Raw genomic sequence first — 17532 nt, 5'->3', positions numbered from 1 at the left:
CCCCTGCAAAGGCAAACTCTGCATCCTCTACAAGAAAAGAGTATTTATTCAAGCCTGCATCTACGCCGCATCCAATAACACGGCCAAACCTTTCAAAGTCTGTAAGGAATCAGCCAACCCTACCACAGTCTCCTCCACCATTTCACCCACCCAGGCCCCTTGCTCGGCGCTGGCTGCACACTTCAACTCAAAAACACAGGATATCCTATACTCTCTCTCTTCCTCATCGCCTCATGCATCAACATCTCTTGTACCACCTTTGGCCACCTCCACCCCTCCCCTTCTTCTCTCTTTCTTACCCCTATCACACCTGAGGAGGTCACTAGACAAGTCAGGTCTATGAAAGCCACTTCCAAGCAGGTGGGACCCATGTTCCTCCAAAACCACCAAGGACAACATTGACTCTCTCACCCCAGCCTTGGCTGACCTCTGCAACCCATTCTTCGCTACTGGAGGCTTCCCCACTGCTCTTTAGCACTCCCCTGTGCACCATCTCTTCAAAAATCCTTCTGGTGACCCTTCCATTCTGGCCAAACATAGCCTGATCTCTATCACTCCTTTTCTGTGCAAACTCTTAGAGAAGTTGGTTATTTCCCATTTTACCCTCCACACGGAATCTGTTGGCTACTTCCATGACCACCAGTCTGGCTTTAGAGCATCCAGAGGCACAGAAATTGCTCTTAAGCACACCTGTGAAGATCTGCTCTCAAATCTTGATTCTAACTCTCCCTCGGTCCTCATTGTACTTGCCCTCTCCTCTGCCTTTGATACAGTGATCCACAACATCCTGATCGCACGTCTATGTGATACCCTGGGCATCACTGCGTGGCTATACTCCTTTCTCTCTGAATGCCCATGCCAAGTGGAACTAGGGTCTTTTCTCTCCCCTATCACTCTCTCTACTTGTGGTGTCCCCAGGGATCTAACCTAGCCCCCTAGTTATTTAATGGCTACATGGCCCGCCTGGCCCGTATGATAGCCACCTTTATTTCCAACTCTCAGTGTTATGCGGATGACACGCAGCTCTCCTTCAGGATACCCTTGATCTCTTCCTCACTGATACCAGACTGTGCTGCAAACAACCTCTGCCTCCATGCCAGTAAAATGCCAGAAATTGTTCTCATTGGGAAACCTGCTCCTGCCTTCCCTCTTTCTCTCTGGCCGGCCTCCCTTGGCCCTGCGCCTCCACCTACCAACGAGGCAAAAAACCTAGGGGTCATCTTTGACTCCACTCTCGCCTTCTCGTCTCACATCATGAACATCACTAAAATGCCCCACTAACAGCAGGCCCTTCTCAGAGGTATTCTCCCTTTTCTCACCTACCCCCACAGACTCACCGTCTACAGAGACCTTCCCATCTCTAGGCTTAACTACTGCAACAGCCTCTTTCTCAACATGCCCTCTTCTACTCTCCGTCCTCTTCAACTCATCCGGAAATGAACCGCAAGACTTATCCTTGGCCTCAAGCCCAGGGGCCGCACCGCTCCGGCGGTAAAATCACTTCACTGGCTCCCCGTGGCTGCAAGGATTAAGTTCAAGACCCTTTGCATTGTCCACAAGGCTTTCTGGGGCCTGGGCCACTCTACCTACAACACTCTCTTCCTAAATACTCGCCTACCCGAGCCCTCTGCTTGTCTTTCTCCAACTCTCTGCGGGTGATTCGCTTCTCCAAGCAGAGACTTTGTGGGGAGATCTTTATCCTCTGCAGGTGTCTCCCTCTGGAACAGCCTCCCTGCCTCTCCATATCTTGAGCCTGATCTCTGTAAATTACAGCTTTCCTCTTCGCCTCCTCCTCTCTCCCCCTCCCCTTCTAACCACCTCTTCCTGCTCTCTCACTCTCTCTCTTCTACTTCTGCTCAGTTTCGCTGCCTGGCTGCCTGGTGCACCTACAGAGCCTCACAGGTCCCAAGCTTTCCTCGCCAGTCTCCTGCACTTGCCCCCGGGCCTTGCACTTGCTGCAGCACTACTGCACTTTGGTTACGACCCATGAGAGTGGTATCTCTCTGCACTTAACCCATGTTCTGAAGGGGCTGGGTGCACTTGACGCTATTTCCCCACTCATGCACTTCTTTTTCTGTCCACCTGCATGAACTGAATGTACCATGCCTAGTAAGATCCTTTGTCTTGTCTTTCTTATGTCTTTCCCTCCCATACAGGGTTGTGCACTGGGATATATCCCAGCTGCTGACAGTTATCCATCTACAGTTCCTTGTGACTCTACCTTTCTAGCCCGGGAGTCCTTCACAATATCTCTCTTACTGGAAAACATGTTTTGTGTGCTCAAGTTGGTACTGATACCACTGTTACCCTAGTAGTAACTGGAAATATTAAAAGTACTTTAAAATCATTTCTCTTCTATGTGCTGCTCCTCAGAGCTGAGCTGCAGCTTCATTAATACAGTAGTTGTTTGCGATAAGTATATTACAAGTGTCTATAAATGCAATATACAGTGTAAGTGTCCTGGCTGTGTAAATCAATTAACTGTGGCTCTAGTCTACAAAATGTGTAAGTACATTAACTGTGCCCTTATTCTTCAAAATTAAGTTAAAGAATTTTTTTGATGAATTAATGATCATATTTGCAGAGCATATTTCCAATCACTGTCTAATGTCCATTCTCTTTTGTTTTAGCTCCAGTTGTTTGGTCATAAAGATGGCTTTGGAAACAACACTGTTGGTGTTCCTCCTGCTGGGGGCGTTCTCCGGCACCTTCTCCCAAACACAATGCAAACCCCCTGATGGAGAGAGTCGTTCTCAGACTTTCCAGCGACAGCATCACGACGGTCCGAAGACAAAGCATGGAAACGATTACTGCGGTGCAATGATGAACATAAAGTGTATGACAAACCAGGATCCCCCGATGACAAAGTGCAAAGAGACCAATACGTTTATCCACACCCCAAAGAAAACCATCCAATCGGTGTGCAGCATTGGCGGCAAGCCTTACCAAGGTAGCGCTAACCTGAGAGTAAGTAATGCGCCTTTCAGTGTCACGACCTGCAAGATCAAAAGAAAATCTGGGACCCACCCATGCCAGTACAAAGCAAAGTCTTACACCAGGAAAATCATCATTTGGTGTGAAAATGGATTGCCTATGCACTATGATGAAGGCATAATTGTACCAAAATAAAGCAGATGATTTACACCTGTTCCTATTACTATTTATTTTCTCAACAAAACCATGTAATTTTGGGAAGAAATGCAGAACCATCCAAAAAATGTATTTTATGTTGCAGTCGGTTGGCTTTCATTGCACTAAAACAATTAGCGTTTAGATGGGGTCTGGTAAGCGCTTCTACTATTCTGCAGTATTTTTGAACTTATCTTGTTGATACAATAAATTGTATCTCATCCTACGAAACACACCTCTCAACAAAGTTCACTATTTTGTGTAGTGGCCGCCGGGGCAGATCATCCACAATGGGCGATAGAACATTATCCTGCGAACATCGGCTATCATGGACCAGCCAAAACCCGCTAGTAAAAACTCTGTACACTCCTGGGCTTGCTTAACTGCGAAACAGTTGCAGTTCCTGGGTGAGTATCCCCAATGGGTCATGTAAGGCTGGGGGGCATTTTGCTGCAACCGGCTGAGCAAGCACGGTTGGGCTGTCTGTAACTAGGTCAGCAGCCTGCAAGCACCCATGTCTGGCTGCTAAGCACTTAGATGCTGACAAACATGGAGCAGTTGACAAACATGATGCACTTTCCTTAACAAATAATAGGTTGAATATGCCATCCTCAGGCCTTGCAGAAGCCTGCCAGCCTGCACTGAGTACTGTAACCGCCCGACAACCCAAAAGAAAAAAAAACCTCTAGGGAAAGCGGCTCAGTGCACCATTTTGTGAGAAGAACAAGAGCTTTATTTTGTATACAAAAAGGAAAAGGCAACAGGGTATTAAAAGTCCACTGCTCTAGAGCTCTCTTCTTCAAAGCAAACCGCACGTTATAATTGCGAGAATCATCATTCGTGACATATACAATATACAGGGTGCAGCCCCAAACATCATTGGCTGCTGCCTATTTACATACTAGTAATCACATACAAACCCCTAGTTCATTGGTTGCGTCTTCTCTGACTCCAACGCCTTCACACGTGGGTGATGGTCTCTTCTCCATGGATCACTGAAAAATGATTGGGTATGTTTCTGAAAACACTGTCCTGCCTTAAGACCTAATCACGTGATGTGCACCTGGCCGTCAACATGCGCTCAGTGGATAACATTGTAGTTAGACTGGTCTTTACGAATAAAACTTCCCTTTTCTCACCCCAGACACAGAGTTGGCCTCCCCATCGTAATCCTATGAGAGTTGCCATCATATTTTGCTCTCCCTGATACCCTCCCACTAATCAGTCTAAATAGTGAACTGGTAGTTCAAATGGGATGGCCAGTATCCTGGGGGATGCTAGGGTCCTAAATCGCTGCTTGTGTTTTGGCAGCTGAAGACCTTTTTCTGGCTCCCATGGGTTTGTCCTTCACAATCTGCCGCAACCCTTACTCTTGTTGGGCCGCTCGCATTCCTTTCTAATTTTGCAAAAGCTCAAACAAGATTTATTCATGTGTGTTTCTGTTCACTACTTCACCTGGGGTGGGGGAGGAATATTCACCCACAAAGCCTTGTTGTTTCGTGCTTCCAACAGAGCCTGCAAGGTTTCAGGCCTACCTTTGAATATGGTGTCAGACATCCATTCTATATAAATATTGTGCACATGCAATGTATTCACCTAGCCTTCTATAGAGCTTGTTGGTTGTTTGCCTTATAAAGTCCTATAATAAATGTGCCCTGTGCCATTTACCTATACCGCAAGTACCCCCTCCACCCACTCATGTGGATTTCCCACGTATTAGTACACTTTCCACAATCAAAATCATTTGGGAGGTGCTGGGATCTGAACGTGCATCCCAACAGTCCAACCTTTAGGTAATTCTCCATTTACTAACCCCACCTTCTCTCTCTCCCTATCCGCTTCATCCTTATGGACCCACACGCTACATACATGGTGCAAGCTTTACCCATCCCGGCATACTTCTCTGGAGTGCATGTGAGATAAATACATCCTCCATCACCCACTAAATAAACCCAATGCTCCCTGTAATTCTCCAGGTCTGGTGGGGGTGAAGTCAGGGTACACGAGGGATGTTTTGGTCATTCAATTCTGACCAAACATGGCTTACTTGGGTCCTCTTTCTGAACTTGCCTGTTCTTTGTACCTGGGAGAGCAATTCTTACCCCGATAGAAACCATCATCTTTGAACTCTTTGACACAGCATCGAAGCATCATTTGGCACGTACAAAATGACACTGAAAAGGAGCACCACGATCGAGACAAATATTATCACCAATGTAACAGCCATGTTGGTGCCTATGAAAATAATGTATCGAATGAGTCTTCAGTCTGAACCACCGCCACGCCTTCGATGCCAGTTTTCAACTTGTGCAGGGCCCCTATGATATGTGTAAGTGACCAATTTTCTGCATTATTTGGGGGGAGGACGTATGTGCATCAAGACAGTCCAATTTATTTACATATGTCCCTCCCTCCAACGCCATCAGAAGATCCAGGTCGTACCAGTTCTGGCGTGTCATTAACCGGATCACCCTCAATTTGCTCTTGATAGCATTCATGCCAGTATCATTTGTCAGCTGGATCATCTTCCATCTCACGATCTGCAGCCATTTGTTGCAGCCTCGACTCCTGGCATCAGAAGGGAGGTGAAGAACACCTCTGTTTTGGTGTACAGGCGATATTTATCTGGAATTGCTTTAAGCAGTTTGAAGAAATCTTTGGACAAGTAATTCGACTGCTTCTTCCAGATCTTCAGTGAACACTTCCTCCTCTTTGCCTCCAGGGGTTGGGTCAGAACTTGATTCTATCGCTACATGCCAGGCTTAGATGAAACTTAGATGAGCTTCAGGCACCACGAGAACAGCTGAGTGCAATGTTGTTAGTGCACAGGTGCCTCGCCAGGATGATGGGAGCTGCAGATATGCTTGCTGGCTGCACATCCAGTAGAGATCCATAAGGGCTGATGTTCCTCCTGCGAGATCTGGAATGAACAGTGTTTTATTGCATTTGGTTTGCATGCCCCCGGAACTGTTCCGTGCTCTCGGAAACAAATCTCATATTATTCCACTGCTTGGACCTTCACTAGAACTTCTTGTGTCTCAATCCATGTCAATTTTGAAACATATGTGGCCCATATTGGGAAACAGTTATTATGGATAGTCCATATCACTTAATCTCTGAACCATGTGACCCCTCCTACTGCGCAGCTCACCACTGCATGTTCCCGACTGTTTGACACAAACAAACACTCCATCCAATTGTAGCAAGAGTCGCGGCTTACATTGAGGGGTGCTACCTTCTTTGGCATATTGTTCTTCATCCATGTCCATTCATACAACTTGTGCCCCTGGAATAGACTGCAAACCCAACACAGTGCCAGATGAGCTAAACAATGGGCTTCCACGGATGACATTTCCTAGGGTGCTAACATTTTGGGCACCCCTGATGCGTCAGGATGAGGGAGCAGACATAGCTCCCATTACACCTCTGTATCACCACCAAGCTCATGTGGCTGTAGCACGTTACTAAATTCTGGAAGGTGCACATCAGACATTGTATCAAGAACTACTCCTTTGTACTGAGCATACTCATGTTCTTCATCAAATCCCCTTTTAAACTGCAACTTTAATTGCCATAATATTGTGTCATGTGTGTGTTCTTATAGAATTCACTACAGTGGTCATAAAATCATCAGTACGTGTTGTGACTATTTCCACATCCCCATGTACTACACCCCCCCCATTTATATGCCTCAACCATATAAACATACTTGACAAATTCAAAAATATACCAGACAGAAATACTCAGACAAGATAGAAAAAGAACTGTAACACAGCGAGACCTAAAAAACAACTAGAGCGTACTGAAAGCAGAACAATTAAACAGTGTGTTATCAATGGAAAAAATATTTTTGGTGTTTGAATGTACACAATTACTAGAATAACTGTATTAATACCATACTACACACATATACATACATATATATTGAATCGACAACACAGTAATAGAAGTTTAAAAACCCAACTATAACAATGAACAAGTGGTCATAAAATGTGTTTCCGTCTTTGTACCAGTATTTACAAAAGACGTTCAGGTAATATACTCATAGAAGGAGGTGGTGTATGGGGTGCTTTCCGGACATCAGAAAGATGTATCCAATACCACAGTTCCTTCTCCTTGACTGCAAGTGGAGTGGCATACACTACCGTATAAGGTCCATTATAGTGTGGCTCACTCCACCTGCAGACAAACACTACATCCCCGGGTGCAGCTGGAGTGGTGGTGGGCTTGCAGAACCTGGTGCAGCGCTGTTGTCCTCTTCCCCTCGTCATGGTGCAATCTGTCGAGAAAGACATTTTGTTAATTCTGTGAGATATGATTTGAACTCCTCTCCTAGAATTGATGCAGCCCTGTGAGCATCAGATGCTCTACACACAGGGGATAGTGTCATGTGCGCATCTCCCCGTGACTATCTTGTGAGGGGAGAGGTGATGGTCCTTACAGGGCTGGGTCCTTAAACTGAAAATGGCCAAAGGTAAGCAATGGACCCAATTTTTCTAAGTGTGGCACACAGTTAAGACAACTTAGCCTTCAAGAGGCAGTACATGTTTGAACAATGTTGTTGGCCTGGGGATTGTAAGTGAAGCACATCTTGTGTTTAATCCCTTAAAGAGCTGCAATTTCTTTAAAAAGTTAATTGAATAAGTGGGAGCCATTTTCACTTTTACAAGTTTCCCACACTTCCCATCGGGGAAACACTTCTCTGACCAAAAATGTAGCTGCCTATTTGGCATCAGTGTGTGCGTATGGACCAGCCTCAATCCAACGGGAGAAAGGACACACCACAACTATGAGATAACGAAAGGTATTACACCGTTCTTCCTTTTCTGCAAAATCAATGTGGAGATCTCGAAATGGGCTAATTGGATGTGGCAGTGTGCCCCTCAATGTCCTTAGGGTGTGTCCAGTGTTGTATGTCTGACAAATCACACAGTTAGATGTAAACATTTAGTAGTTCCTGTATATTTGGCACATACTAATCAGCAGCGATATGCTGCTTAGACACATGTGAGGGGTAGTGGAACTGATCAAATGCTACTAAAACCAATTCCTGGGGCATGGTCACTTTCCCTGTGCTACCCTGTCTCCATACTAGGTCCACAGGCGACTGCATACCCCCTCCTTTGTCACAGTAATGTTTCACTCTGGGGTGCTTGGGCCTGTAATTCAATAACGTCAGTAATGGGTAACAAAGTATGCAGAAACCTCTATAATTGCATACCAACAAGTGTTGGGTGTTAAGGGATATCTGGCACTGGTAAAGTTGCAGCCAATTTCAAGGCCGTTTCCATGGCTTCAGTGCCAAGAAAAATGAAGTCCATGCCATTAGTATGGGTGGCACACTTGACGATAGTGCCAAGTTCTGGCTGTGAGAGAGAATGGATCAGTCTATCTAAGAGGGCTGTATGCTGTACTGGGGATCCATCCGCTCTCCGAAATCCCTCTTCTCTTCGATCTTGACAATCCCAAATGCACAGTTGTCATCTAATATGCCGAGTTAGAATCAATCGTTACTCGGCATCTCTGTGCTGTCTCTAGCGCATCATTCAGAGCAATCAGTTATGCCGCCTGGGCAGAGTAATGCCCCGGTAGCCTCCGTTGGAAGAAAACCCTGTACTCTCCATTAATCAATCGGACCACTAATGCCACAATATGTCGCTGGCCAGTCTCCTGATCAACAGCCGATGAGCCATCAACAAAAAACACAGCTCTGTCATGTAAGGCATAATCACACGCTTTAGGATTGTCCTCATCCTGTCCTTCATGCATGACACAGCCATGAACGTCATCATCTTCAAAAGGTGACAGGGTTCACTGTCTTACAGCGAACAATGTGAATAGATGGTCTAGACAGGATAACTTCATATGCCAAGGACCCACTGTGGAGTTAATGTGGACTTGAACTTCTCTAGTACCGCAAATACTGCGTGTTCTATGTACAGAGTCACTGAGCGTCCATGACAATTGTGGCTGACTTCTCAATAGAAAAAGCAGCTACAGCTAACACTTGTTCACAGAGAAACCGTCCTTGCATGACAGAATCTAACATTCCACTAGAGTATGCCAAAAGTTTATGGCCCATAGAGCTGGGTTGTGTCAGTACTGCCATCATCATTTGGCGGTCTGGGTGAAAAAAGGTAAAACTCTTTAGTGTAATCAGGGGTTGATAAAACAGGGGCAGTAGAAATGACATTTTTCAATTCCTGAAACCTGGTGAGCATCTCGTCAGTCCAAATAACAGTATTTTTTGTGTGTTAGGCTGCGCGTTCTCGTGTCACTCTCTTACTATTGACTGAAATCAATTTCCCTAAATACAACACTTGCTGACAATACTGTAGGTTCACTCTATCCACCTTGTATCCTGTGTCGGACAACAACTGCAATAATATGATGGAATCTTCCCTACACTGTTGCTTAGTATTGCTACACACCAACAATTCATCCACATATTGAATGATGTTACTGGGCACTTGAATATTATCCAAATCATCGTGCAGAACCCTGTTAAAAATACTGGGGGATTCAGAGTACCCCTGTGGGAGCCTAGAATGTTGGAACCGCCTACCGGCAAATGTGAATGCAGTGAAATATTGTGAATCAGGATGTAATGGGAGCGAGAAGAAGGTGTTCTTCAGGTCCACGACAGTGAAGTGTGTAGTCACCGTGGGTATGTTGCACAATATCGTGTGCAGGATTAGATACCACAGGAAATTCTGCCTGTACCACATCCTTGATATGATATGATATGATATGGCATTTATAACACGCCTATAGACAAGTGTTTCAAGGTGCGACGAGGCAAGGGAGGGGGAACAGGGGAAGACAGATAACGATCCTACTAGGCCAGGTGTCATTCAGATCATGCAAGTGCATGGGAAGGGGGAAAAGGGAAAGTGCGAGGGTGAGGGGGAGCGGAAAGTGCAGTACATGGGATAGAAGGATAAGAATAAATAAACGGCCAGCTAGTGGCAAGGTAAGTGCAGGCGTAAGTGCAGGTATGGGGACTGTCCTTAAGGGGGTATGAATCCTGGATGAGTCTCCAACTTGCCCCCTCTTCAATTTCTTTACAGAGTAAATAGCCGCATTGCACAGAGAATTGGACGGGACTATAATACTCTGGAGAAAAAGGGCCATAATATGTCATAATTGCGGGAAGCTGCTCTTCCTCTTCCAACTTATCCACCTTATACCACTCCTCCTCCCCTGCTTGTGAGTGTTCATACTATTGGTCAGATCGTACCGTCCCACAATCCAAACTGTCTGCCTGCATTCTCGTTCTGTCCTTCTGTTAGGCAGAATCCAGTGCAGTTCCCTTAGAGAGCACTACACCAGATTAGGACTACAGGTGAGAGCAATAAATCCCCTTTGCTATCAGTCTGTACCACAAAGATTTAGTTGGTAGCTGTGGCTGAGCAGTCAGACTTATCTCAAGAGGAAGATGAGCAGTATTCAGGGTTTACACAATAGGCAGTACAGTACTATGGAGCAAGGAAACACTGACCAAAGATTTGTATCAAAAAGAGAATATATTTGTTCTATACACATCTAGTTCCAACACATAGATCACAGTTGATAAAGTAAGTAAAGTTTTGTCAAGAAAAAGCATATACAACTCCCTATTCAATTGTAGACAAGTTTGCGCTAAAGTGAAAACTGAGCAAAACGGCACAGTGAAAACCAACTACAAATGGCACTCTAGCAATTCAACGAAAGGGAGGGAAAGCACAAGTTAAACCAAAATATCTTCAGACACCCCCTAGCAATACTCCCCTGAAGTTATGTGAACAAGTAATGCACAGTCACACTTTAGCCAAAAGATAAGTGAATGAAAACTGAGCAAAATGGCACTCCACAAGTTAAAACAGTAGGAAGGAAGAGGGGTTTAGAAGATTTAGGTGCATCAACACATTTATCATTGAAAACCAATCTAGTGAGAGCAGATCTAACAAATCAGCCAGAGTCAATAGGCCTGAGCCAAAGTCAGTGGTACAGGACCAAGAGCTTAGGAGCAAAAATGTTCTTGTAGCTGCAGTCAAGTCTTTAGTAGAAAAATATTGAAGAGGTAGATGCGAGGCGAAAGACAATGTTAAGAGAGAGGGCAGCCGACCCCACAAGTAGTTAAAGGATTGAAAACACCTTTAGGGCTACTACGGAGAAAGGGTGGCCTGGCGGAACAATGTACCTTAAACGTGTAGACATGGCTCCTGCGGTGGCGGTTGTTCCTGGTAGTTCCTGCAGGTCGAGGGGTCCAACAGAGGAAGAGAGACTCTCGTCGTGGAGGAAGGTTCGAGTCGCTGCACTACCCAGGGATGAAACCAGCCACCAAACGAAGTTTAAAAGGTACGCTCCTTTTAATCGCGGTCCGGGTCGATAGCTGCCTGGCTATCCGGTCTCCAACTGCTGGACACTGTCGATTCAAACAAGGCAGGTCGAGGAAGCGATAGGTGAACTGGTTGAAGAAAAGTGGTGAGACGATCCGGCGGGGCTTCGCCGGTGGTGTAGATGCTGAAGATGTCTGTGGCTTCTCTCCCCTTCGGTTCCGTATTTCCAGTGGCAAAGTCTTGCTCTTCCAGTCCTCAGGACCCTGCTTTTATGCAGAAAGAGACCCATTCATACAGCCTAGCTGTCACTCACACAGTGGAGTGGTCTTCTTTGCGGGAGACCCTCCAGCCTATCAGGTTAGAGTGCGACCTGAGTTGCTGTGGCAACTCTGTCCAGGGGTTCTACTCCCCCTCCCAAACAACAGACCCACCCCAGACTCAGAGGCGCCGAACGGAGGGCTTCTTGGCAGAAGCCCGCCAAAAGAGCGAAAAAAGGATCCCTGACCTGGGTTAGGATTTTAGAGCAAGACACGAGAAAGAAATTATATCAAAGTTCTGGCAAATAAAACCTACCGGAGTAAAGTTAATAATAAAATAAACCGGCGGTATGTTAGAGGCTATCAGTAAAAGTGTTAGCCTCAAACAATGGAAAAATCCCATAGGGAGATATTCGCGAACGAATATAAAAGGTAGTAACCACTGCCACCAGCCAGAAACTTTGTAGAGGGGGACTGTAAGGTACCCTCTCGAAAATGAACATAGGGGAAAAACTATTAACCCCTTCCAGTACTTCCATTTTAAGATGGGCTGTATGGTTTGGTTCATAGAGATTGACTAGTAAAGTCAACAGGGACTTTACATGTCCTGGGAGGCAGTAGTCAGTCCCAGGGTATGGAGTCTATGTTTGGGGGTTGCTACGACACCCCTGGGTCACTGCACGGAAGGTGCTGTGTAACACATGTGCATAAAGATGGTTCCTATGGGTGAGAGAAAAGATCCCATAGGCATTAAACACAAAAATAGCCTAGAACACACATCACAAAGATGCCTAAGAGTGGGAAAAAGAGTCTCACTCTTAGCAGGTAAAAAAATAATAATAAACCCTTCAAATCCAGCAAAGCTGCTGGGGGACTCTGTAGGTAAGGGAAATTAGTCATGAAATGAGAATTCTCCCTAACACCTCCCTCTCGTTCTCTATGTGAACATCCTTGACAAAAGTGCTTTGTATTTGAAGAAAAATGTCTCCCGCCTTCCATTCGTCAGACCGTCCAGGTGCTCGTTGTCTGTCTCTTCTGTCTAACTTCAACCTGGCTAGTTCCTCTTCCACCTTTCTCAAAGCTTATTCCAACTCCTTCTGTGATTTCCCATCTCTTTCTTCCAGGGCTCTAACTCTCGCAGTCGCCATAGGGTTGGGGAGGTTACGATACTGGGCCTGTGTGGGCGGTGAGGGTGCAGTAGCAGGCAAAGGGAGATAGTTAGGATTTGTGTATCTTGATGCGGCACAGGTGGGGCAAAAACCTAGCAGGGTAAGAGACTGATCTGTTCCTGCAGGGAATACTGGAGCCGGGGGGGGCCTGGAGCATTCGGGGTGGTAGGCGTGGTTGCAGTTGGGACACAGGTGGTGATCAGCACATTAACCGTTTTAGGGTGATTGAAGGGACATCTTCCAAATATTCCACAAGTTTGCACAATTCGAGTACTTCCTTCCTGTTTTTAAACGTTTTACCCTCTATAACCATTCCTTATTGTACTTAAGGATTTTTTCTTGATACAAAGGAAGAACTTCACACACCAACTCCGACTGGGTTACCGGCTCCATTGTAGCTGCCCCTCTATCACCACTATATAATACTTCTGTTGGCCGACCCCAGAACCAACGGACTGTTCTCCCCTTTTAGCCCCGCTCTCTTGTTACAAGTCCCTGCTACCAATGCCTCTACCACAACTACTTCTCGTCATCATGCCCTCCTTACAATGGGCAGACGGTTCACAGGCCCACTAAATGCAAAGAGCCAACATCCGTATTCTTTTTCCTTCATTACACGGCACTATCTTCTTCCCTAGTTAAAGGGTTCTGTTACACCACAATCCTCGATATTATAATCAAGCCAACCTATACATAATGTCACGCCCTCAAACACTCACTCTCCACTCTCTTACCCCACTAGTTTTTTTCATTAAAAGATGCACTTGCATCTACGTGCCCTCCCGAAATCCTCCATCATAGGGTCCCATCAATGGCCTGCACAATCCGGGAAAGCACCCTGCTCCAAAGAACAGGCAGGGATTCTGATAACACGGCTCCTGTAATCCTTTCCAAGGTGTGCAAAAGGGACTGGTTGCTGTAAGTGAGCACAACCCCCCTGTATGTGCAGCCAGGAATCCTCTATCCTCGCTGGGGAGTCTGGGATCATGTTGGGGTCACCAATTTGTAGAGTAACCTCTCAAAAACCAGACCAAAAAATAACAACATTCTGGGGAAAAAGGCTTGTTGCACCCTTTTGTGAGAAGAGTAAGAGCTTTATTTTGTATACAAAAAGGAAAAAGCAACAAGGTATTGTAAGTCCATTGCCGTAGAGCGCTCTTGTCTTGAAAGCAAATAGCATATTAGAACTGTAAGAATCGTCATTTGTGGCATATACAATATACAGTGTTCCTCCCCCACCCTCCTTGGCTGCTGCCTATTTACATACTACTAATCGCGTATGGACCCCTAATTGGTTGCGTCTTCTCTGACTCTGTCTTCATGCATGGGTGATGATTTATTCACCTTGGATCACTGTAAAATGATTGGGTAGGCTTCTGAAAACACTGCCCTGCCCTAAGACCTAATCACGTGATGGTCAGTATGGTCCCTTTTCTCATCCCAGACACTCAGGCGCCCCGTCATGCCCCCCGTCGTTATCGTCTAAGAGTAAGCATCATCCTTTACTCTCCCCGGTACAAATCACAGACTTTGTTGTCCTCTGCTTCCTCCTTATCAGCTACCCCTCAAGGGCATGCCCGGGATTCCTGCAGGTCCCACTAATCAGTCTAAATAGTGAAGGATTTAGGAGTTTTGCTTATGGGCAACTGGTAGTTCAAATGAGATGGCCATTATCCTGGGGGTGGGGGGGGGTGCTCGTGCCCTAAATCTCTGCTTGTTTTTTGGCAGCTGAAGACCTCTGCCCTGGCTCCCATGGGATTGTCCTTCACAACCGGCCGCAGTCTTTACATCTGTTGGGCCACTCACATTCCTTACTAATTTTGCAAATCTCAAACAAGATGTATTCATGTGTGCTTGTGTTCCCTACTTCGCCTGGGGTGAGGCGGAATATTCAACCACGAAGACTTGTTGTTTCGTGCTTCCAACACAGCCTGTGATGATTCAGTCCTACCTTCGAATATGGTGTCAAATATCCATTCTATATAAATATTGCAATGTATTCACCTAGCATTCTATAAAGCTTATTGGTTGATTGCCTTATAAAGTCCTATGATAAACGTGCCATGTGCCTTTCACCTATACCTGAAAGTCTCCCCCCCTGTACCTGCCCATGTTTATTTCCCCCATGTTAGTACACTTTCCGCAATCAACATCTTTTGGGAGGGGCTGGGATCGGGATCTGAACATGCATCACAACATTTGCCACTTGCCCTCTTTGTTGCAGATCTTCCAAAATGTGCTGCTATGCCACTACACAGAATGGAGAAATACCTACTGTATTATAATGTGTGTGGGCGATGTTATGCAGTGTTGGTGTCTAGTGGTGTGTGTGGAGATGCAGACATTCTTCACTGTTTCCAGATCAACATTCCAGCTCTCCAAACCAAACCACTTCATCCCCATTGGTCCTACTCACAACACCATATACAGTGGCACAGGTTACTCTGTACTCCTTTTACCCAAACACTGAGTGCCTACAATAAAGACCTCACATTGCTCAATGTGGGCAACACGAGTTATCAGAATCCAATGGGATCAGATGTGAAAGAAGCCCACAGTTCTTTGTAATTTTGAAAACTTTGTTAATTAATACTGTCACAGATGATCGTAAGAATACCCAGGCTCCAGAGATTGGTTCAAGGGTTTTCATTTCAAACTTGGCAATCAATATGATGGTTTGATGGCAGCATGCTGAATTGTGGCACACTAAGGGACATCCCTCTCTCATCTCTCATGGGTGTCTTGTCGCCCTAAAATGGTTGTCCCTAAACCCCAGGTGCCAGAAAACATCAGGTCTCTGTGTTCTTGTCTGCAAGACAAAATGTAAATCTATCGATGGTACTGACACCAACGGCACACATTCATCTTCCTTTTGAAAACAATCGGGGGTGTTACAAGGGCTAACGAATACCTTGTTTCAGAAGTCACTCAATGACCGGGGTTATACCTTCCTCAGCTTCCTGTTTTAATGGCTATTGGGGATGTTTTTTGGAGGAGTCAATTGTAGTCTTAACAGGATCTCCATTGCAAATGTAGCCATTTCATTATCATGAACAGACCCTGTGGGAAGCCACTTCTTAATTGTTGAAAATCAGGTGACCACTCTCCAGTCTCTGGTGTTCAGGGTCGGACTGGGACAACACAGGAGCCCGGGCAGCAAAACGAAAGTGGCCCACTAGCCCCCAGCCCCAGAAAATAGCCCACATTAGAAAAATGCAATTACAACATTTTTTTATAGCATACCATCTAAAATAAATCATCTCTAGGGACCAGCAATTTTGGAATGGAAGGCACAGTGAGATTAAATGAGTTACAGAGGATCACATACTTTGGTTAAATGTTGAAACCTGAATATGACCCCTTCTCCAATTTGCACACCTGGCCACACTATTGTGCAGCTTAATTTGCACAGCAAGATAAACATTCGTGTGAATATGTGGGTTTGAAGATCTGAAAATATTATCTGTTTCATAGTGATGACTTGCAATGTAGACACACTTTATGATGAACCAAAAATACATCCACCTAACTAAATGTACATATATATTTTGTAAAAAAATTAAAATGAATAGAGATGCAAGTTACTCAAAAAGAAGGTGATTGAAGCTTTGTTTTTCTATTTTAAGTGGAAGAGTAGAAGTATCACTATGCACAGCGATATGAGACCAAGGACCTAATTACGAATTTGAAGGAAACTGAAAAGAAGAAGCAATAAAACAACCTCCTTTTTTCAGCACGTCTGATTATGGGTTGAGTTATTTCCTCTGGAGTTAATTCTTCTATGCTCCAATGAAGTCACATGGGACCCACTCGCTCAATCAGGTGGAAATTCACTAGGTACTACTGGTGGTAATTTCATTCTGTTCGAAGGAATTAGTACTGCAAACACCTTCAAACTTTGAATGCAGTCCTACATCTGCTTTTGCTTTTACTACTGTACTCCCAAAAATCAAAATACAAATAAACTTGTGATGAAGTCACTTGCTCATGGTCATTATTTGACAGGTATGCAGGTGTATAAAACAAACTGAACGGCACAGCTTTGTGAGGGAGCATGAGGGGAGTGGATTTCTTTGCTTACCTTGTGATTGCATTTTATAAACACCAACTTGTTTCGATCTTATGAATGACAACCACTTGAAAACCTGATATTTGTGAACAGAGTATGAAGCTCTGTGTGAGAAGCGAGAACATTCTTACCCAGAGAATCCACGATTTCTTAATAACGGAGGAAAAAGATAAAACGCTGCAGCATATAGGGAGATAACTGGGTTAGTCACTCACACTACAAAACTAGACCTTCTGTTTTGTGCAAGGTCACTATTACTCCCTTAGTTATGAACTGTACTGCTAGTGCATGGTGGTGTGAGTCCTCAGGAACAGAGACTCATGCTCTAAGAAGCGCCCTGAGTCCCCTTCACACTCTAGTTCATTCACCTTAGCACACTTAGCAAACATCTAACCAACACCCTAGAGTCCACAAATGCCTTTGTTATATTTAGTTGAGCTTGTGCTGTACCTGAAACCCCACACAACCCCACTCAAGTCCTCATTGAGTCCTTACTATGGAATGAGCCTTGAACAAGAAACTAATGTTCCTAGGAGTGACCCAGTGGACACCATAAAAGAAATCTCAAAAGCAGCAAAAGTATTAAT

The sequence above is a fragment of the Ambystoma mexicanum genome, chromosome 3p (assembly GCF_040938575.1).
Source record: "Ambystoma mexicanum isolate Mex_15411 chromosome 3p, UKY_AmexF1_1, whole genome shotgun sequence".
NCBI lineage: Eukaryota > Metazoa > Chordata > Amphibia > Caudata > Ambystomatidae > Ambystoma > Ambystoma mexicanum.
Note: the sequence above shows the minus strand (reverse complement) of the source record.